Source organism: Rhinolophus sinicus, chromosome 17 (genome assembly GCF_057876585.1).
Source record: "Rhinolophus sinicus isolate RSI-liver-muscle chromosome 17, RSI-T2T, whole genome shotgun sequence".
Taxonomy (NCBI): domain Eukaryota; kingdom Metazoa; phylum Chordata; class Mammalia; order Chiroptera; family Rhinolophidae; genus Rhinolophus; species Rhinolophus sinicus.
In genome coordinates this window covers 156,627,898-156,652,419 of record NC_142517.1, presented here as the reverse complement: position 1 = coordinate 156,652,419, position 24,522 = coordinate 156,627,898, and positions in this window count along the sequence as shown.

Below are 24,522 nucleotides of genomic sequence, written 5' to 3'. Positions count from 1 at the left end.
TAGATGAACTGTAAAAGAAACCAGTATGACAATTTCTAAAGATGCCTATACATCTAATTTATTTAAAAAAAAAAAAAAAAACACAACTATTCAATGTTAAACATTGGATTTTGTGGACATGACAAAATCAGTGCCTACAATGTACTTAGTGTCTTACAAGTTGATCTCTTTTCTCATAATTCTCTAAAGAGACACTCATTTTATGATTGCCCTTATAATAACTACATTTATTACCACAGTACAAATTAACCCAGATGACATCACAAGTCTAGGAATATGTTCAGAATACATTGTTATCAAAGCAAACAGCTATACATTTAACATTTTGTCTCTTTTTAAATCATTTCCAAATTTACTGATCAACCAACAGTACCCAACCCAGAGGAATAGTTTCCTTTAAAATAGTTTATCACTTAGAATGTGAATAGATTTAGTTCTGACAGTCCCTTTTCTAATGAGTGCATGTGTGCACATAGAGAGTTATATTAATAACACCATTTCCTTTATGAAGAAAGATGAATCTATGTAGCCACCAACATTATAATCCTCCCTTGAGAATATTTGGAAAGCCGATTGATAAGGAAAAATATGCAGTGAATTAGAAATTCAAAATAACTAGTTTTTAGTCTGACCTCTGCAGAGAAACATCTGTATAACATTTGAAAGGATTCCTGATATTTATGGAGCACTGTTTTCCAGTATGCAAAATAAAGTCATCCAGGTCGATTGTGTACATGCCCAAGGCTTCCCCCTCTGGGAAGTAACTTCAGAGACTTCAAATTATGGAGAAATGTACTTCACTAAAATATTCTAGCCAAGTGTGGTAGGCAGAATAATGGTTCCCCAAAGACAGCCATATCCCAATTGTTGGAAACAGTGAATACATATGTAAGGTTACTTTGCAGAAAGGTATTAATTTTGCAGAAAGAATTAAGGTTGCTGATCAGCTGATTCTGAGATGGGAGACTCTCCCAGATTATCCAGGTGGGCCTAATGTAATAACAAGCGTCCTCATAATGTGGAAGAAAGAGACAATAAAGTCAGTGCAGCATGAGAAGAACTTAACCAGCCAAGTTGTCACCCTGCTTTTGGTACAGAAAATCATTGTCAACTTCTGACCTCCAGAGAGTTAAGATAATAAATTTGTTTTCTTTTAAGCCACCATGTTTGTGACAATTTATTGCAGAGCCATAAGAAATAAATATATCAAGTCATTAAATAATCAAAGAGCAATATAATAAATATCAGAGATGGCAGAGAGAAATCAGTTTCCAAATTACTATATTAATAAAATGTCCACTTTCCAGAAAAATAAATTAGGACATATGTAAAGAAACAGGAAACTGTGATCTATACACAGGAAATACAACAGGCAACAGAAACCGTGAAAGGGCCCAGATGTCACATTTAATTGACACAGTCTTCAAAGAAGTCATTATAAATATGTTTAAAGAACTAAAAGGATCCAGACTTAAAGAGGAAAAGGAAGATGTGAAGACAATGCCACGTCAAATAGAGAATAAAGAACCAAATGGAATTCTGCAGTTGAAAAGCATAGTAACCCAAAGGGAAAAAAAAAATCACTAGAAGGGATCAATAGTATATTTGGACTGGCATAAGAAAGAATCAAGGAACTTGAAGCTAGATCAATAGATAGCATACAATGTGAAGAACAGAGAGAAAAAAGGATTAAAAAAATGAACAGAGCTTCAGAGAAACAAGAGACACCATTAAATGCACTAACATATACATAATTGAAGTAACAGAAAACCATTTACAATATTACCCTGCAATTCCACTCCTAGGTGAAAAGATGAAAATGCATGATCATACAAAAGCTTATATACTAATGTTCATATTATTCATAGTTGCCAAAAAATGCAAACTCACACGCCCATCAACTGATGAATGTACGCAAAAATGTAATATATCCATACAATGGAATATTACTTAGCAATTCATAAAAATGATGTACTGGCACATGCTACAACATGGATGAATCTTGAAAACATTATGCTAAATGAAAAAAGCCAGTCAAGAAGACTACATATTGCATATTCTATTTGTATGAAATGTCCAGAAGAGAAAAACACACACACACACACACACACACACACATAGAGAAAGTAGGCTAGCAGTTGCTTAGGGCTGCTGGATCCATGGTAAAATTAAAAAATGACTGCTAATGGGTACGAGATTTCTTTTTGGAGTGATATAAATATTCTCAAATTGATGTAGTGATGGTTGCATTACTCCCTGGGTATACTAAAAACCTTTCTAAAAAAAACTTTGGTGAAAAGTTTATGTATAAAATGATACATCATATAATATATGTAAATAGGAGTTTGTATTTTTAAACCGTATATGAAGGTGCAATTTTTGAGAAATGTTACTCCTTCCTAATAAGAAGAAAAATCATAATTGTCATTGGCAAATGTTACCATTTCAAGAATTATTAGGTAAATAGTTGCAATTCTTCAAAATCAGTTCTCTAAGGCTATTATTATTATTATTACTACTATTTTAAATCAGGAGTAGGTTTTTCCTAATATAATTGAGTTAATTTCTTGTTCTTCAAAAGGTAAATAGCAATACACAAAGAATAAATAATGTGGATTTTCTGGTTCTTGGTTTTGGTACATGGTTAAATTATTCTAAGAACAATTCTTCACTGGCTTTGTTAAAATTGTCTTCTTTACTGTATTTCAGTGATATACAAGTATATGTGATATATAAAACTTTTTCCCTGAAGACTCAAAGTGACAATTTAAACCAGATTGACAAATGTGGTGCAAATGTAAATTCAGATTTAAATACTGCATCTCATATACAATAAAGGAAACATTTTTACAAAAGCTACAAAACAGCAAGTGTCTTACCAGTAAAAGCCATGTGGGGTTTGTTTGTTTGTTTGTTTGTTTGTTTAATTCCCATGCCTGGAAGCCACAGGGCATGTGAAAACTTCCCAGGCTGTATGTCAAGAATTTCCAGGATAGAAGGGCAACTGTAGCCATAATGTCAGTTCACATTTTCAAGTACCAGGAGCCCTCAGCCACCTTTGGGAATCTCCTGATTCCTGAATTTCTTGAAATTTTCAAATCCACTCAGGATATTAATTTAGTTTAGGATATGCTAGAATGGATACTGTGTGTGTGTGTGTGTGTGTGTGTGTGTGTGTGTGTGTGTGTGTGTTATATAGCTAATATACTGGGGTGCCAGAAATATATATATACAAGTGGACACTTTGGTCAACGTTGCTCAAACAGTAGTTCATCATAATCAGAAGTGTCTGGACACTGACGGTAACCACTTTGAGCAGCTCTTTTAATTGCAGAAGTCAAACGTGACTTTCATTCATCTTTTGTTATAGGTATATATTGAGTATTACAATTTTAATACAGTTTTCCTTTCTTAAAATGCATATACATTGTTTTGGCACCCTTTGTTTATTTGTTTTATACATATACAGATATATATATATATATATACACATATATATTTTATATATTTATATATAGATTTTATATATACATATAATATATATGTTATCTATCTATCATTCTATCTATCTATCTATCTATCTATCTATCTATCTATCTATCTATCTATCTATATATATATATATATATATTCAATATAAAGACTAAGACAAAACCCATTGGGAGTTAGGTCTTAAAACTTAGTGACCCATGGAAACCAAACAGCTTCCCAAATATTCCATGAACTAATTTCAACCCATACTTGCCTCTCAGGCAAATGCCCCCTATGGTGCACAATCTACAGCCATATGCAGTGGTGCTGGCTTGGTGATCATACAAATGTAACATAGTAGGACAAGATGTGTTCTTTTAAATATTGACACCATTTTAACCTGGAAATACCAATTCTACTGAAAAATAATTAGTACTTCTGCATTCAGAATCTTGCCTTGGTATCTAAGTGTGAAGTAACATTTAGAGGATACCTCATATACATCAAAGGAATGCTGTGCTGTGGTTGGAGCACATACGTTTCAGTCTGAACTCCATTAATCATTTCTAAATAAGAGTTTTCACTTAGAGAAATAAAGACAACTAAAAATAGTCATACAGCTCTTTGGAATTCTCAATTAAAATGGTCAAAGGACTACAACAATTTTCACCTTCAATATTAATGCTGGTCTTTATGTCTTTTGTTACATCTGAAAATTGTTTGGCTGATACTTTTAATACATTACTCTAGTTGGAACTGAGGCAAGATTTGAAGTTGTTTGCATTTCTTAGTTTAGGTATCTGTGACTTGAATAGCAAGTACAAAAGCAAGCAATAGATTTATTCAGAGGCAGGTAAATAATGAAGCAAACATAAGCTCTCAAATACAATATGGGTATAAACTATTTGTGCACCCACTCACTCAGTCATTCACTTACCCAACAAATTGTTATTGAGTTCCTACCAGGCACTGTTGGGAAGTGGAAATACTTGTATAATGATGAAAAAAAGAAAAAGAAAAATCAGATATGGTCTCTGTTTTTTGAGACACTAACAATCCAATGGACGAGAAGGAATATCAAAGTAGTTACATTGTAAATGTAATATTCACAGCTGAAATAAGCTTCAGTTTCTTCTACTATTCTCTAAGCACCATAACAACAAGTTGTGGAGGCCAGTCATAATGCCATGTGCCTCTAATGCTTATAATATCCTGTCACATAATCAAAGTTCAATAAGCATTAAGCTCCATGGAGAGATATGGGTGGTAAAGGAATTTTGGAGTAATTGCCTGTAGGCCAGTTGCCTACAGAGAATATAGCCTGTAAGGAGAAGAAAGCTGAGGGCTGAATCTTGAGAAACTCTAACATTTACTGGATTGGTAGAGAAGGAAAAACCTGGAAAGGGAACAGAGGAGTTGCCTCTAAGAGGGTGAAGGTGATAACTGGAAAAATGCTTCCGTTGTCAAAGGAAGAGAATGTCTCAGGAGAGATTGGTATTAATTCTGCTGGTCAAAACCAAGTAAGATGAGGACTGTACAAAGTGTCCATTGTATTTAGAGATAAACAAGCCATTATTGATACATTTGCTAAAAGTTTAATAGTGTGAGAGGGGTGGGATATTAGTGGGTTGTAAAAGTTGTGAAAGGTGAGTATAGGACATCAGCATTTGTCTATGAATGGAGGGGAAAGAAAGTACAATATTTGGGTAAAAGAAACGTATCAATTTCATATGCTAAGGGAAGAGATAAATTTGTGGTAATATGAAGGCAATGAGACACAAAGCACATTCACTCATTCAAAAAATATTTACTGAGATCCAAATCTGCCCAAATAGTTGGGCTATATAAGTGAAACAAAGAAATAAAAAGCAAACAACATTACAAAATCTCCTTTTCCTCATGTAACTTACATTATAAAAATTGATGGATTGCTCTTGGAGACAAAAAGTACACTCTCTATTATAATGGTAGTAAAATAAAAAAGTTTGGAGTAAGAGATTTATGGACACCTGGAGCCATGAATGTCAGTCAGAAACATGAGTTATGTTGCATTAATTGGCAAACAGCACCAAAGTATCAGTGGTTTAATACTATGAAAACTCATTTTCATTCAAGCAAAAGCAGAAAAACAGTTAACATTCAGGAAGTAATTCAGAATTCCAGGCATTTTAGGACACCTGTCTTTTAACACGATTCTTCAGGGTTCATGTAAGCAGAGGAAAAGAGTATGGATAATCATAACTTTAAGTACTATGACTCTTATTTTATTGACTGAAGTAAGTCAGACAGCTTTGATTAAGTTCAATAGACAACACTTCCATATGTCCAGGAATAGGAAGAGATCTAAAAATACTGGCAAGCACCAGTAATATATATGAAAGAATAAGATCAGTCCCTCTACATATCCTATCATCTACATATCCTAGGCCAGAATTTGTCAATTTTGCCATCAAATTAGAATCAACATGGGAGACGCTAAAAAAAACACACAAAAACAAACAAACAAACAAACAAACAAATAAACAGTATATGGACCCATGCCCAGGGAGACTGGTGTAATTTTTCTTGAATAGAGCACCTGTGCCTGAAAATCTCTTTCTTGGCTAATACTCAAGTTTTTTCTTTTAAGTAGATATTAATGTTTACAGCAAAGTGCCAGTCACTTGGTTTATAATGACAATATTTTTATCTCAGTATTATTAGTTAATGTGTGACCCATTAACCATAGGTTGTTAAACAAAGCAATAATAAAACTGCTTTATGCAATTAAAAAACATTAACTATAAGAAAACGAGAAATAATTTTCACCCTTATTCCATAAAACCACTTCCTTTAAATTAAACTACAGTCTTATTTCCGTTCAATCACTTATCTTCCTTCACTGAGCTGATGAAAACGGTGTTCTTTTGATATTCAACTTTTGGCTCATGCATCAGGTGCACCTACACATTAATATTCTCATTGATTATATCTTTCAACATACTGCTATTCCAAATACATATTAAAGCAGAAAGTTTAACCTTATGTTTGTTATTTTCTTTAAGGTACTGTGATTTTAATGATTTTTTTCCCCATCATTTGCTTTGGAAACAATATTGCATTTTAGATTCATTTGCCATCAATTTTCTTAACAACATTGAAAAAAGAATTAGCTTTACTTGCAAATGCAGTGAGATTTAGTGCCTGACAAATGTCTCACCCAAAATGTCTCCCTTAAATCCCGGCTATTCTCACATATCCCATCATTAAAGGGTTAGATCATTTTAAAAATAACTCTAACTATCCTCTGTTAAAATGCATATGCCAGTGGAAAGGATACAGCCCTTAAGCTATAACAGTTATTAGCGCTGGTATGAGGGATAATTTGTCAACTGTCACTTTAGAAAATGGAGTGCAATCCCTAGTTTTCTGTCACAGAAGAGGTAAAGTTTAATGATGGAGCAAGGCTTTTGGAGAGATAAAAGGGAAGTACTAATGTTCTTGCTGAGAGAGGGCACCATGATGGTACCCTGAAATCAGGAGCCTGGGTCAACAGAGCCCCCTTGTAGGCCGAGGCTATCTAGAGAAGGAGATAGAGAAAAATGTGGCATGAAATGGCCATAGTCAAAGATAGAGATAAGAAATATAAAAATAGAACTTTGCCTACCTCCCAGTTTTGCTTACTTTCAAATTCTCCTGTAGATAACACTACTATCTGAGTGGAAAACTGGAAAATTTAGTGAGGGAAAATGATTGACCACTCTTTTGCTTTCATTGTAAAGACACCATGATGAGAAGAGTCAGTGTAGTGTGGTAGAATGAACTGTTTTGAGTCACATGGTTCTGTATTCAACTATACCAGCTCTGATATTAAATGACTATGTGAACTTGGGCAGTTACTGAACTCTCTTGCTTCTTTCAGTTTCCTCATCTGAAAAATCAGAAAAGTGAATGTAAAGCAACCAAAACATAATTAATGCTCAATAAAAGGTGGCTGATTATAATTGTTATTATCAACATCAAGGTACATACTCTAGATTAAAACATAGCTTTGCTATCTCATTTAAAATGAGAAACACAGACAACATGAACTTTACGAATATTAAAAATGCTCAAATTCTGGGACTCTGATCACCATTCTTATAAGCTTACATATAAGGGCAGCTATATACTGTCTTACACTGTCAATCACTGTGGATGTGAATATGCCTACATATTCAGAAGTGGATATAAAGTAAATGGAGACTTCTGAGATGTAATGTGTGACTTTCTTTAAAAAAATAAAGAGACTAAAAGACCTTAAATAGATTCTATGGTTATCAACTGCCCATTTCCCCAAGCTTGCGAAGAAATAAATAACAGCAAGTATTTCATTAAATGCCCTTAAATGTCTCTTAACATCTACATAGAATTTTATGAAATGAGATCTAAAATGCCTTCTCTCATGAGCATATCTGCAGAAAATGTCATGCAAAGTTTTGGCTATTTTATTTTTTGCTTGCAGATGATTTCACTAGAGTAAATATAAAGTGTGTACCACATAATATGTCATATTTACTTACTGAAATGTTGTAGTTTTTTTCTTTATTTTTGCGGCTTATGGCCACATATATTTCTTACAAACCTCAGTTGTTTTTCAAACCCAAAAACATTCTATTCTAAAACACACTGAAATTATTTCTTCATAAAGCATATGATAATTTTCTTACGGTTTGTTTTTATTCGATGGAATTGATAGCAACAGTAATAAAATTCTCCTCTGAAACACTTTATGGAAAGTGGATTTTAATAGAAATTATCTAGTGCAAGGTAAAAACCATCTGGTGACTCTTTCTCTAATAAATGAGACAGATTCTATGGTATGTATTAATGATGCTCCCCACTTAAATTTGGGGTACAAAAATAAATTAACACAAAGCATATTGTCTCCTCTATATAAACATGATTCTGTGTTTGGGAACCATTCTAAAATGTTTTGCCTCGTTCTTCTACGAAGAGTCAAGTTAACTGAAACTAATCTGCTCAGTAAGAGCACTGAGAAACCCTGGGAAATGGGACAAGTAACCCCACAATTTTAATTCAGACACATAACATTTGTTAATTTCTGCTTCATTTCACAAAAGGTTAAACATCTGCTAACATCTGTTCTTCACAGCAGTTATGTCTGAGTGTACCATTATCCAGAATCTAGCTAACGGGGGGATTTTAGCTCACTTCTATGCTATCTGCTGCAGGGAGAAACATGGTTGTAGTTTTCTCAGTGCCTTAGAATTTTCAACACATCAGCTACATGGTTTTCCTTGTTCTGTATTTAATTTTAGCAACATCACAGTAATGGCCAAGAAAAGAGAAATGCCAATGTGAAAAAATCAGTATTTTAATATGTAGTAGTTACATACATTTTAGAGTAAATACTGAAAAAAAAAAGATTTCACTGATTTTCAAAAAGAATTATTTTTACATTTTCTGATTAAATTTCCCCATCACACCTTTTAGAGTCACAGTTATTCTTTTCAGCTATATCCTTATACATGAATACCAATGACGTCAGCAGTAGCAGCAGCTGCTGCTGCTGCTGTGAAAAGAAAAAGCACAGTTCTTTAAAGGAACTTGCCACCTTTTTACATTATTCAAAAACTGAAAATAGGAGGTTGCATTATAAATCTAGACGACAAGCTATGCAGTACAGAAGCTAAGACCCTTGATACAGCTACAAAGAAACTTCATGTTCAATTATTATCTTTATTATACTAACAAGCCAGTGACGAGTACTTCAGAACATGCCACTCATCTCAAACTGTAAAGTTTTGAAAAAGTGAGGGCTCAAGAAGACACAGCAGATTACGCTGTGTACAAAATACTTTATACCATTTCGTTGTGACTTAGAATGTAGAGCAAAGTGGGGGGATGCCAATGTTAATTTATTTTAAGGGGAATTTTTGGAATAGAATGTTAAGTGATAGAAAGATACATTTCTATTTTATATCCTAATATAGCAATGGTTTTTAAGAACTGCCTCTCTAAATATTTTGTTTAACTGAATACTATGAGACCGTTGAAGATTTTCATTCATTGTTCAGTTTTATAAGTAACTGTCTTTTATAGAAAACCAAATTCCTGTATTTTTAGTAATACTAAAAATATTTAGTATTACTAAAAATACAGGAATTTGGTTTTAGTTCATAAACTGTGATTATAAACTGTGATTATAAATTTAGATCACAAGCTGTGATTTCCATCTCACCAATTGCATTTTTGCAGTTATTTCAAATCCTATCACCTTCTCATGATGGTCATTTTATTTTGGATACATGATGTACAGATCAGTACAAGAGTTCTATCTATAAAACAATGCCAAGACATCTTTAGAATATGCAACACATATCTTTCAGTGAGATCATAAAAGGAGGGCATATTAAGAAAAGAAAGAAAACCTTGTCAAAGAAGTATGAATGGGGAATAATCTTTGAGTTAATAAATACATTCAGATCAATAGAGATATAGAGATAAGTATACAATAGTTCTTAGCCTTGGAAGAATTTACAATCACTTTACCAATAAAATACATATATAGGGTGCTATGGGAACAGAAAGGAAAAAAGCACTGAAATATAACTGTGTGGGAAAGTGACTAAAGCAATTTATATAGAGTTGAGTGAGAAAAGAAAATCTCTGAGGAAAGTTGGGGAGGAAAGAATGTCTCAGACAGAGTTTAAGGTTGGAGATATGTCCCTAAGGATAGGGTGACAATATTTTCAAAATTAAAAAAAAAAAAAAGAGAATCACACTGATAGTTCAATAAAGAGTTCTGAGTAACCAAGGAAAAGTTATGAGTTGGTATTTTTTAAAAGATTAATTTCACAGAGGTGTAATACTTTATTTCTTCTCACAGAATGTGCAGCAAACCATACAAACTATCTTAAAAATCGGTATACTCTACTGGGCCGCTGTTTCATAACATGGTACTAATACCAGGCAGAATGACAATCCCCACGGAAACCCAAACCCATCAGTTTAAAAGCAGCCACTAAATGACAATCAGGTGACTCCATTAATGAAAAAAATGGACACTTTCTGTCCTTACTGTCAGAACTGAATATATATTACATTTTGTATCCAAATGACTTAGCAAAATTCATGACCAAACCAACTTTTATGAACGATAATATAAAAAAAAAACACCTATTAACAGAAACTTATGTCCTATTGACCTGGATGTCAGACTCTGGAACACCAGTTTTTTGTTGTTTGTTTGTTTGTTTGTTTTCCCCTTTAGTTTTGCCTTCTGGTTGAACTTAAAATAAAAGCATGTGTTCTCTTCATTTGGTAACCACTAAACTAAGCAGTTTTACACAGTGGAAGAAGTTTTCAGTTTGTATATTTGTCTCTCCAAAAACCTATTAAACAGATGAAAACCTAACTACAGGTGCAAAGCAGTCCTCACTCACAAGGGGGGGAGTATTCAGCACAAATACCTTAACCTCACTGTCATTTATACTTACCAAACTACTGATAAATTATTGTATCTAATTTTTTTTGTTTGTTTTACTTTTCATTTTTTGCCCTTTTCACTTTCATGCTTCATGACCTGGCATGATTTATCTTTTCCAAAATTCTTTGATTTTTTTTTTTCTTTTTTTCTGTCTTTTCTCAAGTCATTTACTCAAAACCAAATGAAGATGTCAGAATGCCTTAGCACCTAAAATTATGATGGCCCACAAGGATGTAAAAACAATTGTATCATAAAACCCAAAATCATTAAAATAGAAGCCTAATAATTATTTAGTAACCCTATTGCTCTAGTTTCTTCCATTTCTTTTGTATATTTTAAATTTACTTCTTCTTGGACCTCCATCCAAGTACTTCACTTTAGAGCATGATAGACTAGTTAGGGAATGAGGAAGAGAGTGGATGAAGGAAAAGGAGAAGAAGGAGACAAGAAAAGGAGGCCACAGTGATCAATTAGGACTAGGACTACATGCTATAGAAAGATGTTTTAAATTTGTCTCTTTACTAAAATATAATTAAATTGAGTCAATAATTTTGTTGTTGCTTTTGTTTCATTTGGTTTGTACCTGATTGATGGATTTTATTGCTTTCACATTAGCTAATTGGTCTTGTTATCACGCCTGTCCTTCATTTAGTCTGCTTATCTTATGCATCAGTGATTGTTTCAAAGTGCGATGTTCAGACCAGCAGTATCACTATCACCTGGGAACATGTTAGAAATGCAAATTCACAGGCTACACCCCAGACTTAGAAACAGAAATTCTAGAGGTTTTGTACCCAGTGACCTGGTTTCAACAAGCTCTTCAGGAGCATTTGACATATGCTGAGGTTTGAGAACCACTGCTCTACACATCTATTACTGTGATTTTTCTAAAGCAGGTTTCTAACTACGCTCACGTTCATCCACTTAAAATACTTCAACATTTCCTATTTCATCTTCAAAATACAATCCAGACTCATTTTCACATAAAAACCATCATGTTTTTCTCCTCTACTTTCATCTCCCACCAACACAGCATGCCAGCCACACTGAAATGGATTTACTTCCCTTTGTTACCTATGCATATGTTGTTTCTGATTATTGGAAAACGCTTTCAAATGCAGATCATTTCTAATTACTCTTCAAGTTTTCCTCAGTTGTCATCTTCTCCATTCAGTTTTCCCTCAGTTATCCCCACAATGTTCACCCCAATAAGGAATATTTAGGCCTTCTCTCCTCTTCATCGATCTCTCTTAACACTCTTACATGTACCTCTACCACTTTGCTTTTCTAGACGTTTTTAAATTTATCTCTTACTTTTGAAGGGGAGCACAATATACTACCCCAAAATGTGCCAGGTGGGCATATTGATTCTTTTGCATTAAAGTCACTTGAGAGACAGCCAATACAAGAATGAGACTCTGACTCTCCTTTGCCCTCCCCCACTCCCCTTGGAAGCAGAAAATAAATTTTCCCCATGAAAAGTACCCTCTCTGTCCCAGGAGGGTAGAAGGCACTCTTATAATCAGAAATAGGAAATTTTGGGCCAAGAAGTCTCTATAAATAAACTGTGTTGCTTCCTCACTAATTTACTACCCTAAGCGCAAACCTCTTTGTCTTGTCAGTTCTTCACAATTTTCTTGTTTCTTTATCTTAAAAGTATATGAGCTTCCTGCTTTGCTCATATCTTTGAGTCTCATATTTTTATCGAGGGCTCCACACATACCAAATTAAATTTGTTTTTCTCTTGTTAATCTATCATATGTCAAAATTTAATTATATTAGACCAGCCAAAGAACCTAGGAGGGAAGCAGGGAAAATTTTTCCTCCCAACCCCTATTTTAGATAGAAACATCTTAGAAGAAATAGAGTTTATCTAATGATACCTTGCTCATTCTTGCATTTTACATGCCTGGTACCTGTAGGGTGAATAACTGCTTCCATTAATAAACAATAGCTACAACATCTCAGAAATCCAAGGGTCACCTATTTTCTAATTTGAACTTTCCACAATACAGTTGTGAACCAGAAAGAACTTTTAGACTAGATACCGAAAACAAGTCAATATATAAAAAGAAACTTAAAATGTGCCTGCCAAATAATAATAATAATAATAATAATAAACACAAAGATCTTTCAGATTTAAAATAGGACAAACAACCTTTAAATTCTCATATAAATTTGCAGCAATGTAAGGGGTCAGGAGTGAAGCAGGGTTAGAAAACCAGAGTGGTAAATTGGTTCAGAAGCTGTAGCTGAGCGTATTTACAGGATAAATACAAAGCCTTATCGTAGAACAACATAAGACATCGGAATTGAGAGCTCTGAGTGAAACAGGGATTGTAAAAGACAGCACATTCAGAGAAACAAAGACTAGAAAATATGTTACAGCCAATAAAGGAACCAAAAAAAAAAAAATATTGTCTATTTCATCTTGGACTTAGAGTGAAAAAACAATCTCAAGAGTTTTTAAGAACAGACTTCATTCCCATGCATTTATATGTTGAATATACAGTGTTAATATTGTCACGGGAGCTGCAAAGGAAGAAACTAATGAAAAGTGATCAGTACATACAGTTTCAGTTCTGACATGTGAAGAACTTGGAAGTCATCCCCGAACAAACTAACACCAACAGCTCTTCTTAGATCCGTGGGAGAATGGAGGTCACAGAACAAGCTGCTGCCTTGAGAACTGGACAGAAAGGTGAATACGAAAAACTCACAGCTGAGATCAGTTTACTAGCTAGAGCCAGTAATTAGTGGGAATATTTAAGTGGTAATTGACTAATTCCTGGAGGCTGAGTGTGGACTGGCTTGAGAATTAAAGACTCCTGGGGGCCTAGTCTTAAGAAAGCACCCACAATTTCATGGATTTTACTTTCAAGTAACTCTAGGTTCTTATGGTGAAGATGGGAGAAAACTTTACTAGTGCTTTAGTCTGGTAAAGGGGAAACTAACTATTTTGAAATAGGTGCAGAGCATTAGCAAAGAGAACTGCCCCAATCTGGGGGAAGGACAAGTAAATTAGACAACTTTATACTGCTCTAACCTTCCTAGTTTACTTAAGAGGGGGGAAAAAAAGTCTAAGAAAGGCTTTTGAAAGTCATAGTCCAGGGACTCAGGACCACAAAAACAAAAACAAAAACCCAACTGAGAGTGAATCATAAGATTATAGAATTCTTCTCATTTCCATTTGAGTGTGTCCCACATTTCTTTTATGATCTGTACTAGTTTTATTTCCATTCTTTTTTCCCCCTTCTCTGTAATATAGTTTGTGTATTTCTTATTGACTTGTCTTCAGATCATTAACCCTGCCTTCTACTGTGTTGAATCATCCACTTCAAATATTATGTTTTTGGTTCCAGAAAGCCCATGTTATTTTTTGTATACATTTGAATTATCTGGTTAAGTTAAACATCTTTTAATCCATTTTGTCCATATTTTAATATATTTTCATTAACATATTTATAATAGTTATTTTAATGTCTTTGTCTTGCTAAGTCCAATGAATGTACCATCAGTGGGTCTGACTCTATTGCCTATTTCCTCTCAAGATTTTTAAGCATATTTTTCTGCCAGTTTTTGTAACTCATGGTTTTTGTGTTACATTAAATATTGTGCATGGGAAAGAAAAAAAACAACTATAGAGATTGTAGATGGTGTTATTTTTCTCTCAGGCAGATCGCCTCTTGATTCTGTCAGGCAGATAGGGTGAAGTGATTATTCGATCCATTCAGTTAGGAATTAGTTAGGTGGGGAACTAGTGTTCAGTTTTAGATTTAGTCTACTTTCAGTTCCTCCTCATTCCTTTGAAATACCCCACCACAATATTTTAATCTAGAACCTAGCAAGTCTCTGTTGCCTTAATCCTAAGAGACAGTGGTATGTTCAGTTCCATATGTCAGAAGTTTTGAGTATGCTTGTTAGGCTTTTGTTATATGCAGCTTCAAAATCTCCCACACCATACTTAGGAGTAAACTTAGCCATATGTATGGGCCTCTTTAGATTCTAACCCTTCGTACCAACTAGAATGATCTTGAAAAGCTCTGCTGGCTTATCTTCCCCTTAGTATAGTCCCTAAACAAAAACCAAGGTAATCTGTGGTTTGTACTCAGAATTGGAAAATGCCTGAGAAAGAAAAGATATGTCTCTTGTCACCTCACCTAAGGAAAGCTATTTCCTCTTTGAAATTTTAATTCAAGTCCTTTTTGTTTTCATAGCTACCTACATTAAAAAAAATATTACTGCTACAGTATATACCATTTGTTTAGTCATTATAGCAGGAACACTTGCTACCTGTGACTTTCAAATTCTACTCAAAAGGGAATTCTCTTTCATTTACATTTTAATTTTGCACTCAGGGTGTTTTGTCATTCAAGGAAAAAAATTGTAATCAAATTTACAATGGTTATTTGTGGCCTGTTGTTTTTCAATATTTTTTAGAAGTGGCCTGTTTTTCACAGTAGCACAAAAACTTTTTTCTTTAGTTTCTCAAAACAATATATTTAAATTCTTGAGGTATTTAATCCATCTAGAATTTTATGTATTGTTTATGTGCATATTGTTGACAATATTGTTAATATTATTTTATTGATTATCATTCTTTATGGTCATACTTTACCTTCAAATTATTTATCAACTACTCTTAAGTAAATATATGTGTCCTAATTTATTTAATATATATTTTTCCCACCCTTCCTCATCAACTATTAGTGTAAGAATGGACATGTGACCCAGTTTAGACCAATGAGATGTGAGAAAAAGATTGCTGGGAAATTGTGACAGATAAATTATTCCTTTATCCTCCATAAATAATTATTTAAATAACTTTTTGGCCATTCTCTTTTATTATCATGAATTGATCTGAAGTCTGGGACTAATTCCATGGTCTTAGTAACAATCTCATAATGAAACCAACTCATGGAAAGAAACAGTGGCACAAGAGTTACTGGGGGCAGGGGGAATGAGACACTGAGTTTACTATTAGTTATTGTAGTCAACAGTTTATATCAAATTTATCATTTAAAATAGTTTTATATTTATTGTTCTTAAAGGCATCTAAGTGATAGAGTGGAAGTAATTTATCTAAAAATGACAGTATTTTCCCCTATAGGTATTTCTCTCCTTTTTTGTTTTTGTTGTTGTTGTTGTTGTTTTATTTTCTCTCAACTATTCGTGAGATTAGAGAATGGGTCTTTTAAATTATTCTAGAGTTTGCCTTTGTCTTGTGACTTTTCCTCTAATAACAGATAGATATCAAGACTACATGTATTTTTTATGCCAGAATGTGAAAAATGAATTTCTGCTAAAAATTGAACTTTGGACTTTTTATCTCAAAACTTGAAAGTAGAAATGTTATCACTTCAGCTTAAGAATATTTCTAATAGCTTTTTACCACTTATGTTGATGTCTCATAAATAGGTCCTTTTGTCACAAAAACGATAACATTATTCTGTTTTTTCTTCCAGGTGTTGTCACAGATTTTATGTATACACGTCACTTGAATTTGAGAACTCAAAGAGTTCTATATGTTATCTACACTGCACAGTGCAATTCCTATTTATGAGAAGATGAAGTACTATTGGAAAACCAATATATCATAGTCTATTTTGATATTAATTTGAGTTAATCTATCTAGCTGTCATAAAGCTATTGATATAATGTTAATTCTGAGACAGTCCTTTATTGGCTTCATCGTACATCAAATCTATCCACCTCAGAAATCTAATTGTGGATTTAAAAATAAAATATGTTTATTGAGTATTAAAATGTAAAATATTCTCTATGTCCAGGGAATAAGAAAGTTGATACAAGGGGACATGTATGCAGAAATGAGAATAAGACAAAGTCCTTGTCAACAAAAGAGAACAAATTAATGAGGATGGGGAGGAAATTTAGACAAAAAATAATTCAAAATAAGGGACTAAACTGTTGTGTGTGTGTGTGTGTGTGTGTGTGTTTAGTTTCATTTTTGTTTGTTTTTGGAAACCTCAGTATAGAAGCAGCTAGATTCAAGGTTTTAACTAGAAAAAAAAAATATTTCATATGTTATGTCCATTTTAATTAATGTCACATTGGAATGTATAGTGGTGAAGTGTTCTGGTTCTGACATATAAACACTTCTAAGCTTCGAAATAAGTGAGAAAAACATAGAAAATGATGAAACTTTTTTTAGTTGGTACAATATTTTTTGCCTTATAATTACAGAAAAGTGTTTCATTAAATTTTCTTTTATTACATGAACTTCAAATGTCCAAAGTGTATTCTTGAAGCTTATTTTGAAGGAAGCATCAAACAGATTTTGTTTATTTTTGCTTTAAATTGTATAGCTCATAGCCAAGAGTGTTCTCTTTCTAATTACAAGCAATTGTTGAGATTTTCTTTCAAAATGTTGCATGTTGCAAATGCAATGCTTATATGAAGTTATTGCTCTGGTTTTTACCAAAGAAAAGGAAGCAATATTTAGACTTGTTTGTAGTTTAACAATAATAAAACCCATATATCAGGTAGCAACTGTGTACATGCTAAGATTCTAGGATTATTCTTACTGATTCATTATTTGTAGTTAGAAAAATGCTACCTTGTTTGCGTCAAAGCAGTCTCATAGCTGAAGCCAAATCTTATCATATTTCTGGAGTTTGTGGTTCTTTGAAATTTTGTTTAATATCTTGAGAATATTCACCAGTTTCATGATTCTCATTTAATCACTGGTTCATGTTCATGGTTGAAAGCACAAAGGTAAATGAAAAAAGAAACTCATACAAAAATTAATTAAGTAATTCACTGTGACAAGGAATGAATCTCTGGGCAGTCTTATGATTTTAGATCAGGCATTAAATTTAGTGTGAACTGTGGGAGCATGAAAACCTGGTATGTTAAAGCAAGTGTTGATTCTTATGTTGACTAGTTCACTAAAAATTACATTATACAGATCTCATTTCTTAGGAAATCATAGTAGCCAGATCATCACTTGCCAGAACTTCAGTAACTGCAGGGCAGTACTGTTGGTAAAATTAATCTATTCATTCAAAACTAATCATTATTCAGTAATATATATTGAATACCTTCAACATGCCAGACATTATTCTGAACACCAGGTGATATATATAAGCATACAGTAGTAAACAAAACAGCATCCATACTAACACAAGTGTTCATGTTATACTCAAGAAACAAAACATAAGGCTATTGTAAATGAAATAGAGCAAGCAGTACAAAGAAAGTGGTAAAAGACATAGAAAGATATTAATAACTGGGAGCAGATCATATATAACCTTTTAATAACCATGGTAAGTCCATTGGATTTTACTGTAAGTGAAAAAAGAAGCTATTGGAATATTTTAATGAGAGTAACATGGTTTAAATGACATTTTGAAAGAATTTCTCTGGATGCTGTCCTGGAGAAAAGTAATAAATGGTAATGAATGGAAACAGGGAGATTGGTTAGGAGACCAATGCAATAGTCCAAGATTATTGTGAGTAGTGGTGGAAAGTGGGGGCTAGTCTGAGTCTGGAAATGTTTTGAAGGTGAAGACAGCAATTTATTGCTGCCAAGATTAATTGAATAACATTGAAAAAGAAGGTTTTTCTGCTTTTGATTATACATGCTAGTTAAAAATGCTTTAAAAAGTCAAAATTCAAATCTCGTCTCCCTATGAATTTTGATATTCTTTGAAGATGTACCACATTTATTCTGTGGCTTTCTTTGTTTCCTTTGGAACCCCAATATGGATGCATATCCATGCTTGGTCTGTCCATTCAGTTAAAATAAAATACACTGCCAGTGCAATAGGACCAAGATAAGAAGGAAGGAAAGAAGGAAGGAAGGAAGGAAGGAAGGAAGGAAGGAAGGAAGGAAGGAAGGAAGGGAGGAAAAGAAAGAGATTATATATAAATAAGTAAAATTGCCTTCATTTACAGATGACCTAATCATTTTTGCAGAAATGTTACAGAAGTTACAAGAAAGTTACTAGAATTAATAAGTGAGTTTAGCAAGCTTTTTGTATACAGAATACACAAAAATCAATTGTATTTCTATATACTAGCAACTACCAACTGAAACTTGAAACTATAAACTCAATACAATTTACAATAGCATCAAAAATATGAAACACAAGAATCATCTAACAAAAGATATACAAGATCTGTACACTAAAAACTGCAAAGCATTGCTGAGAGAAATTAAGGATAGCCTAAATAAATGAAGGGATTTGCCATGTCTGTGAGTCCAAAAGAATCAACATTATTAAGATATCAATTATTCCCTGATTGGTCTATAGATTAAACACAAGGCTAATCAAAATCCTAGCAGTCATTTTAAAAAAAAAATAAATTTTAAATTAATATGCAATTGGAAAGAACCTAAAATACCCCAAACAACTTAAAAAATAGAAGAGAAATTTTAAGGCAGTGAAACTACTCTGTAATGGTAGATACATGTCATTATAAATTTGTCTAAACCTATACAATGTACAATAGCGAGAGTGAATATTAAAGTAAACTCTGGATTCTAGGTGATAATAATGTGCCAATGTAGGTTTATATGTTATAATAAATGTATTATTTTAGTCGGGGGGTATCGATAATGGGGGAGGCTATGCGTGTAGTATTGGGGCAGGAAACATATGGGAAATCTCTGTACCTTCCACTCAATGTTTCTGTGTGCCTATCACTGCTCTAAAAGTAATCTCTTAAAAAAGAAAAAGGAAAGTTTGGTGACTAAAACTACTTGATTTCAAGACACGATAAAGTTACAATACTCAAGACAATGTGGTATTGGTATAGACAGGTCAATGAAACAGAATAGAGTACTGAAACAGACACACAAATAGATATGGACAACTGGTTTTTGACAATGGAGTGAAGGAAATTCAATAGAGAAAAGATATGCATATGCAAACAGTTTAACAAACAGTGATAAAACAATCAGCTCTTTTAAGTCTTTCATTTCTTAAAAATAACCAGCTTAAAATAATCAATATCCCCAAAAGAAGCATATTTCAGGGTAGCCAAATTCTGTTCCCTTCACACTCTTTAAAACATTTCTGTTAATTGCAGTTTACTTATACAAACTTTGGGAAGGCTAAACAATTATGATTTGATATTGCCCCCATGTTAACCACAGAAAGCTGTGTATCTCATTAGGTTTGACAATAGTTTTGAGCTAATTAAGCTTGTATTTTGGAAATCCTTAATAGTTTGTCTGGATTACGACACAGTCTTTTCATCATTGGGATAATAATGCACTGAAAAATTGCCTCACAGATAAATTTAAATGTTAGTTATGAGTTCTGTTATATTCAAACTGTAGAATTTCATTCCTAGAGTAGCTTTTTCCTATAGTAATCTAACTTCAGGGCTTTTGCTTAAATGACTATCGCTGCCATAAGATCTCAGTGAAGCTCTATGCAAGAATTAGATAAAATAAAATAAATTATTACAGATGATTACAGTTTTCAAATGGTCTATTCTTAGCATATTTCTTTATCACCATATCATTTGTATTGATATTATCGCCATATTACATTTTCAGTAATAATTTTGGTTCAATTTATTGGACACATTACTTCCATTAACATTCTCTAGCCTACATTTCATTCTACCTCCAGCAAATATTGAACATTATACTGCTTAAAGACCTCTCTTTCTATTGCATGCAATGAATTTATCTTCATCCATTTTCCTCTTACCCTTGGTCTTAATGTGAACATCATGGGTAATTTTTATGTTTTTGCCCTGGTCCTCAACAGTGTAGAATGACATGGATATTTCTAACACCCTGATGGCCACCCAATCCATATGATTTTTTTCTTTTTCCAGTTAATAGGCTCTCGCTCTGCCTGATGAATAAATAGAGAATACAATCATCAGGGCCCAGCTGTATTGCTCCTTTTTAGATAGATTCCCATACTTGTAACTTTCCTTATCTTCATCATAAATGTGTCTGATTTTGTCTCATTTCTTCAGAGACTGTTTTCAGGAAGATATATTAACAGTTGATAACATATTAATTCACTGTCCTTTCAAAAAACACATTTTACTAAAGTCCTCCTTTATGTAATCGAAAACAGTGCCTTTCATAAAAAATGTTTTTTATTCATTTTTTTCCTAGGGCTGCTGTAATAAGTGACTGCTAACTGGGTGGCTTAAAACAACAGAAATGTATTTTCTCTAGGTTCTGGAAGCTAGAAGGTTCCAGCAGAACCATGCTTTCTCTGAAGACTCTAAGGAAGATGTTCTCTGCCTTTCTTCAGCTTCTAGTGTTGCCAGCAATTCTTTGTACCCCTTGGCATATTGAAGCATCATTCCAAGCCCTGCTTCCACCATCATATGACATTCTCTTTGTGTGTTTTCTGTCTTTTCTCCTCTCCTTGTAAGATCACCTAGTGATATAGGATTAAGGTCCACCCTAATTCAGTGTGACCTTATCTTAATTTGATTACAGCTGCAAAGATCAGATTTCCAATTAAGATCACATTCACATGTACCAGGAATTAAGACTTCAACATATCTTTTGGGAACACACAAGTCAACCCACGATTCCAGGTGTGCCACAATCTTCCAATTCTTCCCAGGTAGCTCGAGAGGCTCTACCCCAAAACATTGGGAGGATACAATATAAGTTGCCCATCAACTGCACTTTTCATGATGGAAAGTGATTATTCTGTCACATCATTTTGTTTGAATGTAGACATGCGTGGTTTTACTCTCAAAATTAGAACCAAAGTGAAGGAAAATTAAAGGCGGTATGCTAGTCTGACTCACGCATCATCTGCAAAATTGTCAGGTAAATTGTTAAGTCCAAAATTCTTGTTTTAGTGTTCGTGACAAGAAGCAGAATAAACAGTTTGATTTGCAGTTGGCTTGCTCCGCTTATGACATTAAAGCATTTGAAAAATATTGTTGGGAAGCATAAGCTAAGAAAATTTAATATGGGCATCATTGATGCATCTTAGGAGGCTCACTTTTTTTCACACAATGGACACATTTTTATTGCTGCTTTTAACATTCACTACATTTTCAGCTGTCTTTCCATATAAATATTAAAGATATCTTAAAGAGTAATTTATATGCAAATATATGGATACTAAATATCACATGATTGTGAAGCTATTAGGTACTGTTTTTAAGTCTACAGGAAAAACTAATTTGTGCCTGACTAATACACATTTTTGATATTTCAGTAAGGGTTCAGCTTAATTTCACCTTTGCTTTATGAGAAAATAATTTGCTAAGCATATTTATCTTGTGAAGAAATTGCCCTGCTTATGTGACAAATTGTATACATATTCCTTGTAGCCTGGAAACATTTACATATGAATAATTGATACGGTAATTATAAAACATTCTTAGCTGTTAGTTAAATCAAATTTTCTAAGTTCCACTTCCACAGGAAACTTTCTAGTTGAAGGCTGAATAGAGATAGCATGATAGAGGGTGTAATAAAATGGCATTTCTGTATCCGCAAAAGCTTTTCAATCCCATAGTTTTACTGATTCAAATACACCTGTTCCTTTTTTTAGATGAAACTACTTAGAACATAATGCTTCATTTATTACATGTTATTCCTGATTGCTAATTGGTTCACATTCTGAGATAGACAGCAAAATTTCAGTAAGTTGATATTAAAATTGATGGTTTCTATAAATTAGTGGAAGATGATACCTCAAACACCAAGATGTTTTTCTTGTACAGTATGGAACCAAATACAGTTTCATTTGTTATTATAAAAATAATCAGGTAAATGTACCAGATCAGATTCTGTTAGCACAATGAGGGTACTGAAGATGTGCGTGTCTAATATGCCTCAACAGGATTTAGGAGATGAGGGGAGTCTGGCTGAATCTATGAGAGAAATTCACAGATCAGAAATCTTAACACATACTAATTTTGTGACATGAATCCTCAAGGAGTCAAACAGCCAGTGATGGTTATTGAGAATAATGGAGAGAATTCATGGCCAAAAATGCTAGGAAGAAAACTGAGTTTGTGGTTCAGGTTTCCTGGAGAGAAGCAGAGCAGACCACAGACCTGAGGCTCAGACAAATTCTACTGAACGCGTTTGCCATTTCACCCAACACTTGCTTATTCCTTTAGCTATGCATTCAGTAGCTTCAAGCCTGAAGATCCTCCTAGGGCTTAAAAGACTTCAGACAAATTGGAGAAAATATTGACAATCATCACAATACTAGATTGGTCATGGGTCAGCATGTCATCTTAATGTCCACCTTGCATGATTACATAGGATCCATTTTATATGGCAATGATGTCACAAATTTCTCGCATGATACCAACTTGATTAATGTCTGTTGCCTGTATTTTAGACTTATCTCTTCTGATTGAGTGAGTTTGTCATTTAAACTTAGGCTGAATTAGTGAGGAGGGTTTAAGCTTATGGTGAACTTTCATAGAAAGAGAAAGATCATTGCTATTTGACCTTACTTGATTTAGCATAGATTTTTGTGGCCCCAGAGGATCCTTCTAATTTACAAAAGCAGTTCTTCTGAAAGATTGAGCTGTTATATAAATTGGAGGGAAATGTTTTATATATGTATTTATGTGTACATGTATTAGTATATATGTACTTATAAACATATATATTATATATATATACATATATAAACATACATATATAAAGCATATGTATATATGAAATGTTATGTATATTGATGTTGATGTTTTAATATAAAGTGGCTGTACCATCAGTGGTTGTTTCACAATAGAGATTACAAAGATTCTCGCATGGGATGGCTGCTTCTGAAAACCCTGTATGGTACCCAGGGGAAACGAGAAATGTAAGTTTTTGAGTGTTTAGGTCAGAAAATAGGAAAAAGAAAAAGAATTAGAAAATCTCTATAAAAATCTTTGGAAGGTTCCTAATCTTCTACAGCCACAAGATAGATAACTCTGGGTCTGACTTGCAAGGGTTACAAAGCTGCAGTGCCAATTAAATGTGGAACACCTCCAGGTCTCTTCACTAACATTAAGGCATATTGTGGAAGATGTTAAAACCTAAGGTCAGGGTCATTTGGGTAAAAATAGGTAAGACCAAGAAATCTGAATCCCTAAATCACCGTAAACCTTCCTTACTTATAGAAGCAGCCACTTCATATCTGAGAGAACAAACATCACTGCCCATAAAATTTTTTACCTTGTGCACTTGCCCCAAGGAGGCCTGATTCTCATACAGACCCAACCTCACCACCTTTCATTGCCTCCAGGCCCATAACAAGAGATCTGTTTCCTATTACAACGCAGAAGTAAAAGACCTACTCTGGGAAAATATAGCCTTTACCAAAATGAATTACAGAAACTTGCTAATGTAAATATTAGCAAGGTGAACACACCTGGGGAAAGAGAAATACCCAGACCTTCCAGGAATTTTTAGAGGTTGTCTCTGAACTGAAGCTAATTCTTAGAGACCCTAAACTCCACTATGATTCACTGGTCAGAATGAGTGGCATAGGAGGTCAGTTAAAAGATGAAGATGTGGCATGAGTCAGTCATCTGACAAGACATCCAGTGGAAGCGTGGTTACATGTAGTTCTTTCCTTGGTCCTAGAACTAGAAGAATCCTTAGATTT